General features: G+C 39.3%; 1 non-coding gene across 1 annotated transcript; it reads right to left on the reverse strand.

Moving 5' to 3' along the window:
• Nucleotides 1–10,756: 10,756 nt before the first annotated feature.
• Nucleotides 10,757–10,827, reverse strand: TRNAE-UUC. Its single transcript has one exon. It is a non-coding gene; the product is annotated as a tRNA-Glu (tRNA).
• Nucleotides 10,828–11,717: the final 890 nt, after the last annotated feature.

Consider the following 11,717-nt stretch of genomic DNA (forward strand, 5'->3'; position numbering starts at 1 on the left):
GCCATGCATCCTTTGATTTCTTGACAGTTGCGTCCTTAAGGGTAGATTGTGGGTTCAAGTAAAATAAAATCCCTGAAATTTTTAATCTTTCCTTCATTTATCATAATATTGCTTATTGGTCCAGTTACGAGAATTTTTATTTTATTTATATGGACGTGTAATCCATACTGAAGGAAATAGCCCTTGATCTTCATCAATAAATGCTTCAAGTCGTCCCTTTCAGCAAGCAAGTTTGTATAATCTGCTTATTGCAGGTTGTTAATGTGTTTTCATCCAATCTGATGGTATGTTCTTCTTCATATAGTCCATTTTCTTGGATATTTGGTCATCATACAGTTTAAATAAATAGGATGAAAGGATGCAAACCTGATGCACATCTTCCCTGATTTTAATCCACACAGTAGCCTGTTGTTTTGTTTAAACAGCTACCTCATGGTCTATGTACAAGTTCCAGATAAGCACAAGTAAGTGTTCTGGAATTCTTGTCCTTCACAATGTTGTCCATAATTTGTTATTATCCACATAGCCTAATGCTTTTGCATTGTCAATAAAACACAAGTAAATATCTTTTTAGTATTCTCTGCTTTCAGCCAAGATTCATCTGACATCAACAATGATATCCATAGTTCCACATCTTCTGAATCCAGCATAAATTTCTGCCAGTTCCTCATCAATGTACTACTACAACCATTTTTGTATTACCGCCAGCAAATTTTACATAGGTGTGATGCTAGTGATATTATTAGATAATTTACACATTCTATTGAATCACCATTCTTTAGAAAGATCACAAATATTGATCTCTTCCAGTTAGATGGCCAGGTAACTCTGTCTTCCAAATTTCTTGGCATAGACAAGTGAGCACCTCCAGGGCTGCATTTATTTGTTGAGACATTTCAGTTAGTATTCTGTCAATTCTGAGATTCTTAGTTTTTGCCTGTGCCTTTAGCGCAGATTGAACTTCTTTCTTCAGTATGCCATAGGTTTTTGATCATATACTACCGACTGAAAAGGTTGCGCATGGACCAATTCTTTTTGATACCATGACTATGTATTCCTTCTATCTTCTTTTGATGCTCCCATAGAATCCTTCAGTATTGTAACTCAAGAGTTGAATTATTATTTTTTTTTCTTCAGTTCTTCAGCTTAAGAAATACCAAGCATGTTCTTTCCTTTTGGTTTTCTAACTCCAGGTCTTTGCACATTTAATTATAATACTTTGTCTTCCTGAGCTTCTTATTAACATTTTCAAGTTTCCGTTTTTGAATTCTAATTTTTGTGTATAATCTAATGTCAAGGATTATGAGAATATGATGAATGTGGCCGAGGTAAATAGCTTTACAGTGAAAAAATGCCTGACAAATATCATACCTCTGAAACCAAATATTTGAATGTGAATTGCTGAAAAGAACATTTATTTGATGGCTTGACATCTCTGGCAAGCTGATGAATGAGTGAAATAGTTAGTGAGTTGTTTCCTAAGATAAAGGGACAACCAGTTGGAAATTTATTTATTTATTTATTTATTTTTAAAGTTAAAGATCTTATCAGCATTAAAATGGGGCTGGTAATACATCTTTGGTTTACAGAGATGTAGTCATAAGCTGGGCAGGATGCAGACAGAAAACGAATTATTAAGGGAAAGGAAAAAAAGAGCAATAGTAGATAATTTACTGACATATCTTCAAAGAGAGAAGAGGCTTCGAAACATTTGGAAGTTGTTGTTTTGTTTAGGTGGCTTTGCTATTTTTAGTGCAGACTTTTATAGCGGGAACAAAATGGTGGATAAAGGAGAACTAGTGGATGTAATTTATTTAGACTATCAAAGGGCTTTTGATAAAGTCCTACACAAGACACTATTATGGAACTTGGCAATCACTGGGCAAGAGGTAAAGAACTGTCAATCATGGGTTAAAATGGGTGAAGAGATAGAGGGAAATGGAAGACTAAATGACCAGCTCCCAGCTGGAAAGGAGTTAATAGTGGGGTGTCAGCGATTAGTACAAAAACCATGTCCTCCAGAATATTTATTAACACCACTGAAAACTAGCTAAATAATGAGGGGTTGAAATTTGCTGACTACACAAAACTATTTTGGTTCTCTAAGTCTACACAGATGGATGTGAGAAACACAGAATCCAAACTCAGTAATTGGGCAAAACAGTGGCAGATGAAACTCAGAGCAGACACGTGCAAAGTAATGTACATTGGAAGTAGCAATTTAAATTACTCATCTACTTGGGTGAGTTCTGAATTCATTTTAACCTTAGGCTCATGAAAGATGTCTTAATGAAGATGTATGCTTGATGCATGCTTACTAGAGTTTAAAAAAAAAAAGCAAATATACTGTTGAATTGCAATAAGAATGAGAGATGATATATTCCAATGTCATTACAGAAATCAGTGGTACACTTTGTCGTACATTCAGTTAAAATCACCTTATTTCCAAAGGAAGATGGCAAAAAATACATATATAAGTATATGAAAATAATTAGAAACAGTGGAATGGAAAAGGTGAAATTTCCTATGAGAAATTTTCTAAGTGAATATTCAAGTTGGCCCTCACTCATGGCAACCCCATAAACAACTGACAGGAACACTTCCTAGTTCTGCACTACCCCCATAATCAGTTGTGGATTGGACCTCTGTGATCTGTAGGGTTCTCACTGACAGCTTTTGGATGTAGATCAACAGACCTTTCTTCCTAATAGCACCACTATATGAACTATAGGAACACATAATAAGTTATATGTTCCTATAGGAACATATAATAAATCTTACTGACAGATGAGTTATGAATGTGTATGAGATACATTAGCAGGAATTGAACCCATGTCTCCCACATGGAAGGCAAGAATTTTACCGCTGAACCACTGGTTCCCCAAAGTTAAGGTTTAAGTTTAAGTCAGAAATTAGTTGATAATTTGAATGGAAAAGAGAGCCACTGTGGGATAAAGCACTGGACCACAAGGTCGGTTTGAACCACAATGTTGGTGGTTCAAACTCACCAGTAACTCCTTGGAAACTCGATACAGGGTCACTATGAGTAGGAACCTACTCGACTGCATATAACAACAACATAGGACCTGGTGTGGCACTGTAGGGTAAGCACTGGACTGCAATTTGGTTTGAACCACAAGATCAGTGGTTCAAATTCATCAGCTGCTCCTTGAAAACCCTATAATGGGTCACTATGTGTAGGAATCAATTTGACAGCACATACCAACAGCATGTTTTTCATAAAAGTAAACTGCAGCTTCAATTGTGTCTATAAATAGCATCAGAGATAAACTGAATTTTCTTCTGAAATGAGATGATATGGGTCTCAGTTCTGCCTCATGCAATCCTATCTTCTCATCTATAGTAGTAATTTTTCATTTGTTTTAATATGGGAAATTAGAAAGTGCACACATTGTAATGCTCTATAAACATTACTTTCAAAACTATTTACAGAGTGTTTCTCTCCTCCTTCCAGAAACAGAAAGGTGCACAATATTTCATATTGATATAATTAATCATCATCAGTAAAATAAAGGCACTTGCCAAGAAGATCCAACTGTAAAGTCATAGTAATCGCCCCTCTCTGTGAATTCCTGGAAACACAAATCATTACCCACTATCCTTTCTCCCTCTTCTCCAGGAGGCAATTTATCCACAGAACTGACCGGCAGGTGGGTAAGATTTCTCCCACCCCTCTGCCTTCTCCTTCTCCCCAAATGTCTAACTGAGATTGGCAACTGGGGTTACCGAAGTCACGAGGTAATCAATCCCCAGCCTGCCAGAGATCAAGCATCTGCTGACGGAGGTCAGAAAGAAATACTCTCCCACAATGCCAAAGTACTTTATAATTGACCCAGTGCTTGTTGAGAAAATGACATCCTCACACTCAAGCTAAGGATTGCACAATTGGGCAGGTGCGTGGTGCAGGGAGGGGGTAGTTACTAACTCTCTTCCTGCTGTATTTAGGTCTCACCAGAAGGTTGGAGCTGAGCTATCAGAGTCTTAGGTGTTTCTCAACCTGTATTTATTATAGTCAGACAATTGATGTGGTATGGAACTTCAGAAGTACTTTTCCTTGTTTGTTTTTCTTCTTAAAATTGAATCCCTGAGTACTGTGATAAACAAAAATAAACTAGAATGACTAGCAATAAAACATAAGCAAGAGCAAACCTAATACGAATGTAAAAATAGCATTAATAGAAGCTAAAAATTGAATTTACCACCCGAGAGTCACAGCATAACATTTTTATTTCTTAAATCTTGCAGGCGGTGCATAAGTATTCTGTGAAGGATCAGCTTACCCTTGAGAAATGATATCTTTTTCAGGCAGGTATTTGAATGCTTAATAAAACATTTTGAGTGACATAGATATTTTCCTCTTCAAATATGTAGATTCTTTCTAAAGGAGGGCAGAAAGGTAACATTTTCACAGCAATTCTGCAAAGAAGTCTGAAAGGCAGAACATTTTGCTAAGGTGTTGGTTTAATGCAAGAGCATTATATGAGGTGGAAAGTTACTGGCCTGGGTCCTTGTTTACATAAAGTACCTTCAGCTGTACACACTCTTTGCCCCAAAATACCTTGCAAGCTTTTTTTTTCCCAGAAGGAAGTAAGAAACACACACAGCAGTTGAATAGTTGGATTATTTTGAGACTGCATCTACTTGTCATTTATCTTCCATTCCACCAATGATTACTTATAGACACTAATACTGCCATCTCACTTCCCTACTCCATTCCTGTCTCCCCTTCCCCCAGTCTATGCAATAGACCCTGAATTAAAGTGCTTTTTCTATCATCCCAAACTATTAACCTTGTACATACACACAAATGTAGAGAGGGAAAACATCTTATACTGTCCCTTCAGAATTCCTCATTTAAAAGAGCAATTAATATTCTTAAATGTGGCTCTGTAGGAGAAACACTAGGCTGCTAGCTGCAAAGTCAGCAGTTCAAACCCAGGAGCCACTCATTGTAAACATTATAAAGAGTTGCTATGAGTCAGAACCGACTCAGTGGCATTTAACAATAACAACATCATGGTAAACAACTTTGTCAGATGGGCATTACTCATGTTAACACAACAACTGTCCCCAAAATATCCAACAAATGAAAAAGAGTTTCCAAAGAGCTAAAAATTCATGCACTGCCCTTTTAGGAGAATCCTTCAAGGTGCTGCTCAAGACAAGTTTACTTTTAGTTTACACAGAATTTTAACAGCAAATTTTTCAGCTCACAGGTGATAAGAAGTAACAAATAATAAATGGGTAATAACTATTAGAGACAGACGCACTGGCAACAAGCAAGACAGTTAATAACATGATATAACGGGGGAAGAGGAATATTTTCTTTAAAAAAACAAGCCTCACATAACAGAGTATTCTCAAGTCTTCTGGGTTGGAGACAAAAGTCCGTTTGGGCCCTGACGGCATATCTGTGCTTCAAAATGGAAAGTGATTGATGTTTCCTGTGATGACATGGAATCCATTTGACTAATTTTATATTGTCTATTTTTTAAAGGCTGGAAAGGTTTATAAACTAGTTTGGAACCATAAAGTCAGCAGTTCAAACCCACCAGCTACTCTTTAGAAACCCTATACAGGGTCTCTATGAGTCAGAAGTGACTCAAGAGCACTTAACAACAACGATACCAACATAGAAGATGAAAGCTATTTGTTGTCAATGACCTGGTATTAACTATGATTCAAAACACTCCCAAGAAAGGAAAGGCCCGATGTGTACTTAAACTGGTTTGGTAACTGGTTTTCAGCTATTAAAGGATAGCAACCAACCCTAAAATAGCCTGCAAATATAACAGCTGCCTCAAAAGTCAGTAGAAGCAGGTTTATTGTTATTGTTGTTATTGTTAGGTATCATGGAATCAATTACAACTCATAGCAACCTTATGTACAACAGAACCAAATACTGCAGGGTCCTAAGTCATCCTCACAGTCCTTGTTACACTTGAGACCATTGGGGCTGCCACTGTGCCAATCCATCTCGTTAGGGTCTTCCTGGTTTTTTTTTATTGACCCTCCACTTTACTAGCATGATGTTCTTCTACAGGGACTGGTCCCTCCTAATAATATGTCCAAAGTATGAGAGATGAAGTCTGGCCACCTGGTTTCTAAGGAGCACTCTGGCTGTACTTCTTCCAACATAGATTTGTGTTCTTTTGTCAGTCCACAGTACTTTTTTCAATATTCTCCTCCAACACCACAACTCAAATGCATCAATTCTTCCATGGTCTTCCTTATTCCAACTTTTGCATGCATATGAGGCTACTGGAAATACGGTGGCTTGGGTCTGGCATACCTTAGGCCTCAAACTGACATCTGTGCTCTTCAACACTTTAAAGAGATCTTGTGCAGCAGATTTGCCTAGTGCAATACATCCTTTGATTTCTTGACTGCTGCTTCCATGAAGGTTGATACTGGATTCAAACAAAATGAAGTCTTTGACAACTCCAATCCTTTCTCGGTTTATCAGTCTGTTATTTATTGATCCAGTAGTGAGGATTTTTGTGGGTTTTTTTACATTAAGGTGAAACCCATACTGAAAGCTGTAGTCTTTGATCTTCATCAGGAAGTATCTGAAGTCCTCTTCACTTTTAGCAAGCAAAGTTGTACCATCAGCATAATTCAGGTTGTTAATGAGTCGTCCTCCGATTCTGATGACACGTTCTTCGTCATATAAATTGTGGTTATAAATTAGGAGCCCTGGTGGTACTGTGGGTTAGGAGTTGGACTGCTAACCACAAGGTCCGCAGTGCAAACTCACCAGCTACTCCACAGGAGAAAGATGAGGCTGTCTGGTCCCATAAAGATTTGCAGACTCAGACACCCTACAGTGCTCTGTCCTATAGGGTCACTCTGAGTCAGTATTGACTTACAGCAGCGGATTTTGGGGGGCTTGTTATAAATTTCACACTGCTAGTCTTTTAGAGTCCCTTGGTGATGCAGAAGTGGTTAACATACTCAGTTAACTGAAAGATTAGAGGTTTGAATCCACCCAGAGACACCTTGGAAGACAGGCCTTGCTGCTGTCTACTTCTGCATGTGAAAGTTGCACAGTGAAGAAGGCAGACCAGAAAAGAATTGATGCATTTGAATTAGGTGTTGGAGAAGAATGGTGACAATACAATGAATTGCCAGAAGAACTAACAGGTCTATGTTGGAAGAGGTGCAACCAGACTCTTCCTTGGAGGCAAAGAGGGAGAGACTTCATCTCTCATCTTCAGACATATTATCAGAAAGTCCCTGAAAAAGGACATCAGGCTAGGTAAAGAGGAGGATCGGTGAAACAGAACAAGACCCCCAATGAGATGGGTTGACACGGTGGCAGCAGCAATGGATTCAAGCACAACAACAATCATGAGGATGGACTAGGACTGGGAAGTCTTTCATTCTGTTGTGCATATGAGTTGGCACTGACTTTGTGATACCTAACAACAACAACAATCTACTTCTGAAAATCAGCCATTGAAAGCCCTATGAGTACAATTCTACTCTGCACATTTGGGGTCACCATGAGTTGGTGTCAACTCTATAGCAACTCATTGGCTGTTAGTCTGTTGCATAAATCACTTCATTTACTGGTCTCAATAACTTTAATAAGAAATAAGTGTATTCATTCCCCTTGTTCACATACTTTAACTGAGGCTCAGAAAGCTATCACAAATTTGCCTAGGGAGATACAGCTAGAAATGGCACACTGGTGTCATCAAAGACTGTGTTCTTTCCTGCCAAATCAATTGTTCATTTTTTAAAATGTATCCATCAAAAGCAATTCTTAAATTGGGCTAAAAGGCACTTCTTAAGGAGAGTCATCCATTATTCTGAAATTTTACTCATTGGAATGCCACAGGCCTTGACAGTCATAGGCAAATGAGGTGTTAATACCTAGTTATTTGCAATGAGAAACAGCTCACTGCGGCTTCACCAGAGAAGAACAGGCATCCACCCTGTCTGGAGCTGAGGCCTGTCCAGTGATAAGGCCTACAGTCAGGCAGGAATTTGCAAACAAAGCTTCCCTATAACCCCACCACCACCACCTCCCCCAAAGCAGTGTAGACAGAGACTCTGAGTAATCTAAAGATAGGCTCTTCCAGTTTTGCATCCAGCTGTGGCTCTGCAAAGACCAGCCCCTGCCAGGGCCGGGCACAAGACTCCAATTCATGTGCCCGCAGGTCACGCATTCACACACTCAAAGCCTTCCGGCAAAATGGAGGAAATTCTCTCTCAGCATACTGTTGATGTGTGCTGCCGAGTCTAAGCATATATTATTTGGACAATAGCCCCCTACTTGCAAGGCAGCACCTAACCATTTTTTTTTTTTTTTGAAGTAGAGTAAGCATTTTGGGACTGAACATTACCAAGACTCTATTCAAAATAAAATACTAAATTCTCCACCCATAAGGTAATGATCAGAGTACTTAAAAATCTGTAATTAGACAAATTGTATGGAAGGAATCACTTATGCAATCAGTGACAAGTTTCAACTTCTGTTTCCAGCCAGTATCAAAGAGGTAGGTTGATCTGCTACAGGATAACAAATTCCCTTTGCCCTCCCTGGCACCCAGTGTGGAATATATTACTCCATCGTGGAAGCTGCTATTGTGTGTTTGTTAGGTAGGGAGGATTTGTAATCCAGTAACCAAACTTTGGTAATTATCCCTATACCAGCCTAGGCTCATACCAATGTCCTAAAGACTTCAATACCATACAAAAAAAAAAAAAAAGACAGGGAGGGAAGGAGGAAGAAAAGTGAAAACTAAGAATTAGGATATCAGCTAAGGTTTGAAAAACCTACTAGTAAATCTACTCAAAACCCTGATGGCTTCATGGTTAAGCAGTTGGCTACTAACCAAAAGGTCAGTGGTTCAAACCCACCAGCCAGCTGCTCCACAGAAGAAGGATGTGGCTTGGTAAACATTTACAGTCTTGGAAACTCTATGGGGCAGTTCTACACTGTCCTATAGGTGGACTCCAAGTCACAATCAGCTCGATTCGATGGCAATGGCTTTGTTTTTTGGTTTTGTTTTTACTAATAACATATTGTTAGAACACAGCGATATCCTCCAAATGTCGTCAAGAAACCAAGACCCTCGATGCACAATACTCTTCATTGCATTTTGTTCTGCTCTGTATTAAAATCTGAATCAACTGGATATCATATACGTGCACGCTCTTTCACCCAATAAGTAAAGAATTCAATAAATAGTCGCTTCATTCAGATATCTCTGGTAAATAGCAGATTGTTTGACACTAAATATGCCCTGGAGTCCTGGTGTGGTGCTGTGGGTTAATGCACCAGACTGCAAAGCCGTTAGAACTGCAAGGTCAGCGGTTCCAGCTCACGAGCTGCTCCTCGGAAACCCTATACAGGGTCGCTATGGGTCGGAATCGGCTCGGCGGCACTTAACAACAGCAACAATAGAGGAAATGCAAGGGAATAATTGAAAAGGTGACAAGAAGATGGCAGGCAGCAATAGGCAAAACTCAGCATCCCCCCACCACATGCTTTAGGTCTCATCTTCACCTTCAACCGATGGCCCATTCATTCCTAGAACTGCTTTCTTGATCCTCACAATATTAGAACCGAGTCTGCATCATGCCATGTTCTTTGTTGGCTCTCAAATTCCCTCATGCTTCTTTTATGTTGAGTCTGCATATTGTGGTCAAGCTCTTGTGATCTATAGGGTTTTAATCTTTTGGAACTAGATCACTGCACCTTTCTTCTTAGCCTGTCTTAGTCTGGAAGCTCTCTGAAGTTCAACACAGCAACACAAAAATTTTACCTAGAATCAATGATGATCAGAACTCGACCAGAGGAAAAAAACATTTTTTTTAATTGATAAAAGAAATGAGGGTAAATGGCTACAATTTGAAGAACTTGACCTATACTCATGAAGGTAGTAGCTCTAAATATCTACAGAGAGGGAAGGAGCCTTCACATAAAGTATCAATGCTATCTCCTGTGTACTCAGGGTAGATAGGGACAGGCAGCTTAGAAACTGGCTACCTAAAATGAGGAGGCAATAAAGGCACGAAGTGACTGGCTTACAAGGTTTCAAGAGGGAGTTTAGTTTAACAGTGTGTGAGGTAAGATAGAGTCCCCACTGAATAGTTTTCATCTTGTCTAGATGGGTCTGGTGAAAAGAGATGGGAATAAGATTTGTATGATTCAATAGTGAATAATTATTATCATGACTAATTGTGACTGTCACAATTGTAAAGGTAGAAGTTTCATAACAAAAAACAGGAGAGTGGTTAATCTTACAGTCCAGAAACAGAGGACTCTAGGACCATCAAGGGAGAAGAGCACAAGTGGAATGCGGGACCTTATCCAAAGAAGCAGAGACACCAGCGACGGAGGCAGAAACAGGGACATGGAGAATGGGAGCAGCTGAAGACTCTAGATTCATGAGGAGAGTCTGAGAGCTGGTGGCCAAGAGGCAGACTTGCAGAATGTGTCCTTTGGTGGTGTAAATTATTATATATGCCTGAGTGTTTAAAAAAAAAAAAAAAAGAGCTAAAATGAATAGAGAGGAATACTGTTAACTGATGGTACATGGAGGGGATTATAATCATTGTAATGAAATGATTATAATCCCCTCAAGGTGTATATGATTTGTTGAATGTAAAACTGATGATCTGCCCTGTAAACATTCACTCAATTCACAATAAAAACATTACATAATAATAATAATAATAATAATAAGTCTCCAATGGCAAACAGTGGTAGCTGTGTTTGCAATGCATTGGCCAGGAATCAAACCTGTGTCTCCTGCATGAAAGGCAAGAATTCTACCACTGAACTACCATTGCCGTATGCATGTTTGACTTTAGAGGTTAGCCATCTAGAATCTCTCATGTCTCTATTATCAGGAACTCCTATGAGCTAATGGGAAAGGGTAAAGAAGAGGGCCTCCCACCCCCAGCCTCCTACTATCTACATTCTAAGTGTGACCTGGAGCTTCCTGGAGACAATGGCTACTTTTTAATTTACTTACTCAAAGAGTGATCCCAAGAGGAATAATCATAGTTTGGATTATCAGAAAAGTTGACACCATATCAGGCTTCATCCTTGGCCACTGGCTTGGGAATGGGTGAGAAGGTGAGATCACATGGCAAGCCCTGGCATCATCAGTATGCTGTTAGTTGCCTTTGCTTGGGTTCTGACACATGGAGAGCCCCTGCACTATCTATATGATCATTGGTGCACTCTAGTTCACTGTTGTGGCCACTGTGTGTTAGAAACTATTTCATCGTGATCCATAGACTTTCATTTGACTATTTGTGGAAGTAAATTACCAGGTTTTTCTTTGTAGTCTGTCTTAGTCTAGAAGCTCCACTAAAACTTGTCCACCATGAATGAGCCTGCTGGTATTGGGAATACTGATGGCAGAGATAACAACCAGCATCATAGCACCACCAAGCCACTGCAGTTTAAGAAGGGATCCAGGGGTAACGGGTAATCACTATGCATATTCCTTAACAGTCTACAGATGCGCTATTAAAAACCCAGCCCACATTCCCACGGGGAGTCTTTTCCATTTCCACTTCTATACAGATTATCCACAATCAATATTTGAGTGACAATACCCACAAAATATGGATGGCTTCTGGAAAACAGCATTTTAAAGTTCAAACACTAGAAATATCAGTCTCTAGCAGCAGCTGTGAGTTGTGCAACCAACTTCATGGGACTAGAAGGT

Source organism: Chrysochloris asiatica, unplaced genomic scaffold (genome assembly GCF_000296735.1).
Source record: "Chrysochloris asiatica unplaced genomic scaffold, ChrAsi1.0 scaffold00013, whole genome shotgun sequence".
In the NCBI taxonomy this organism is placed as follows: Eukaryota; Metazoa; Chordata; class Mammalia; order Afrosoricida; family Chrysochloridae; genus Chrysochloris; species Chrysochloris asiatica.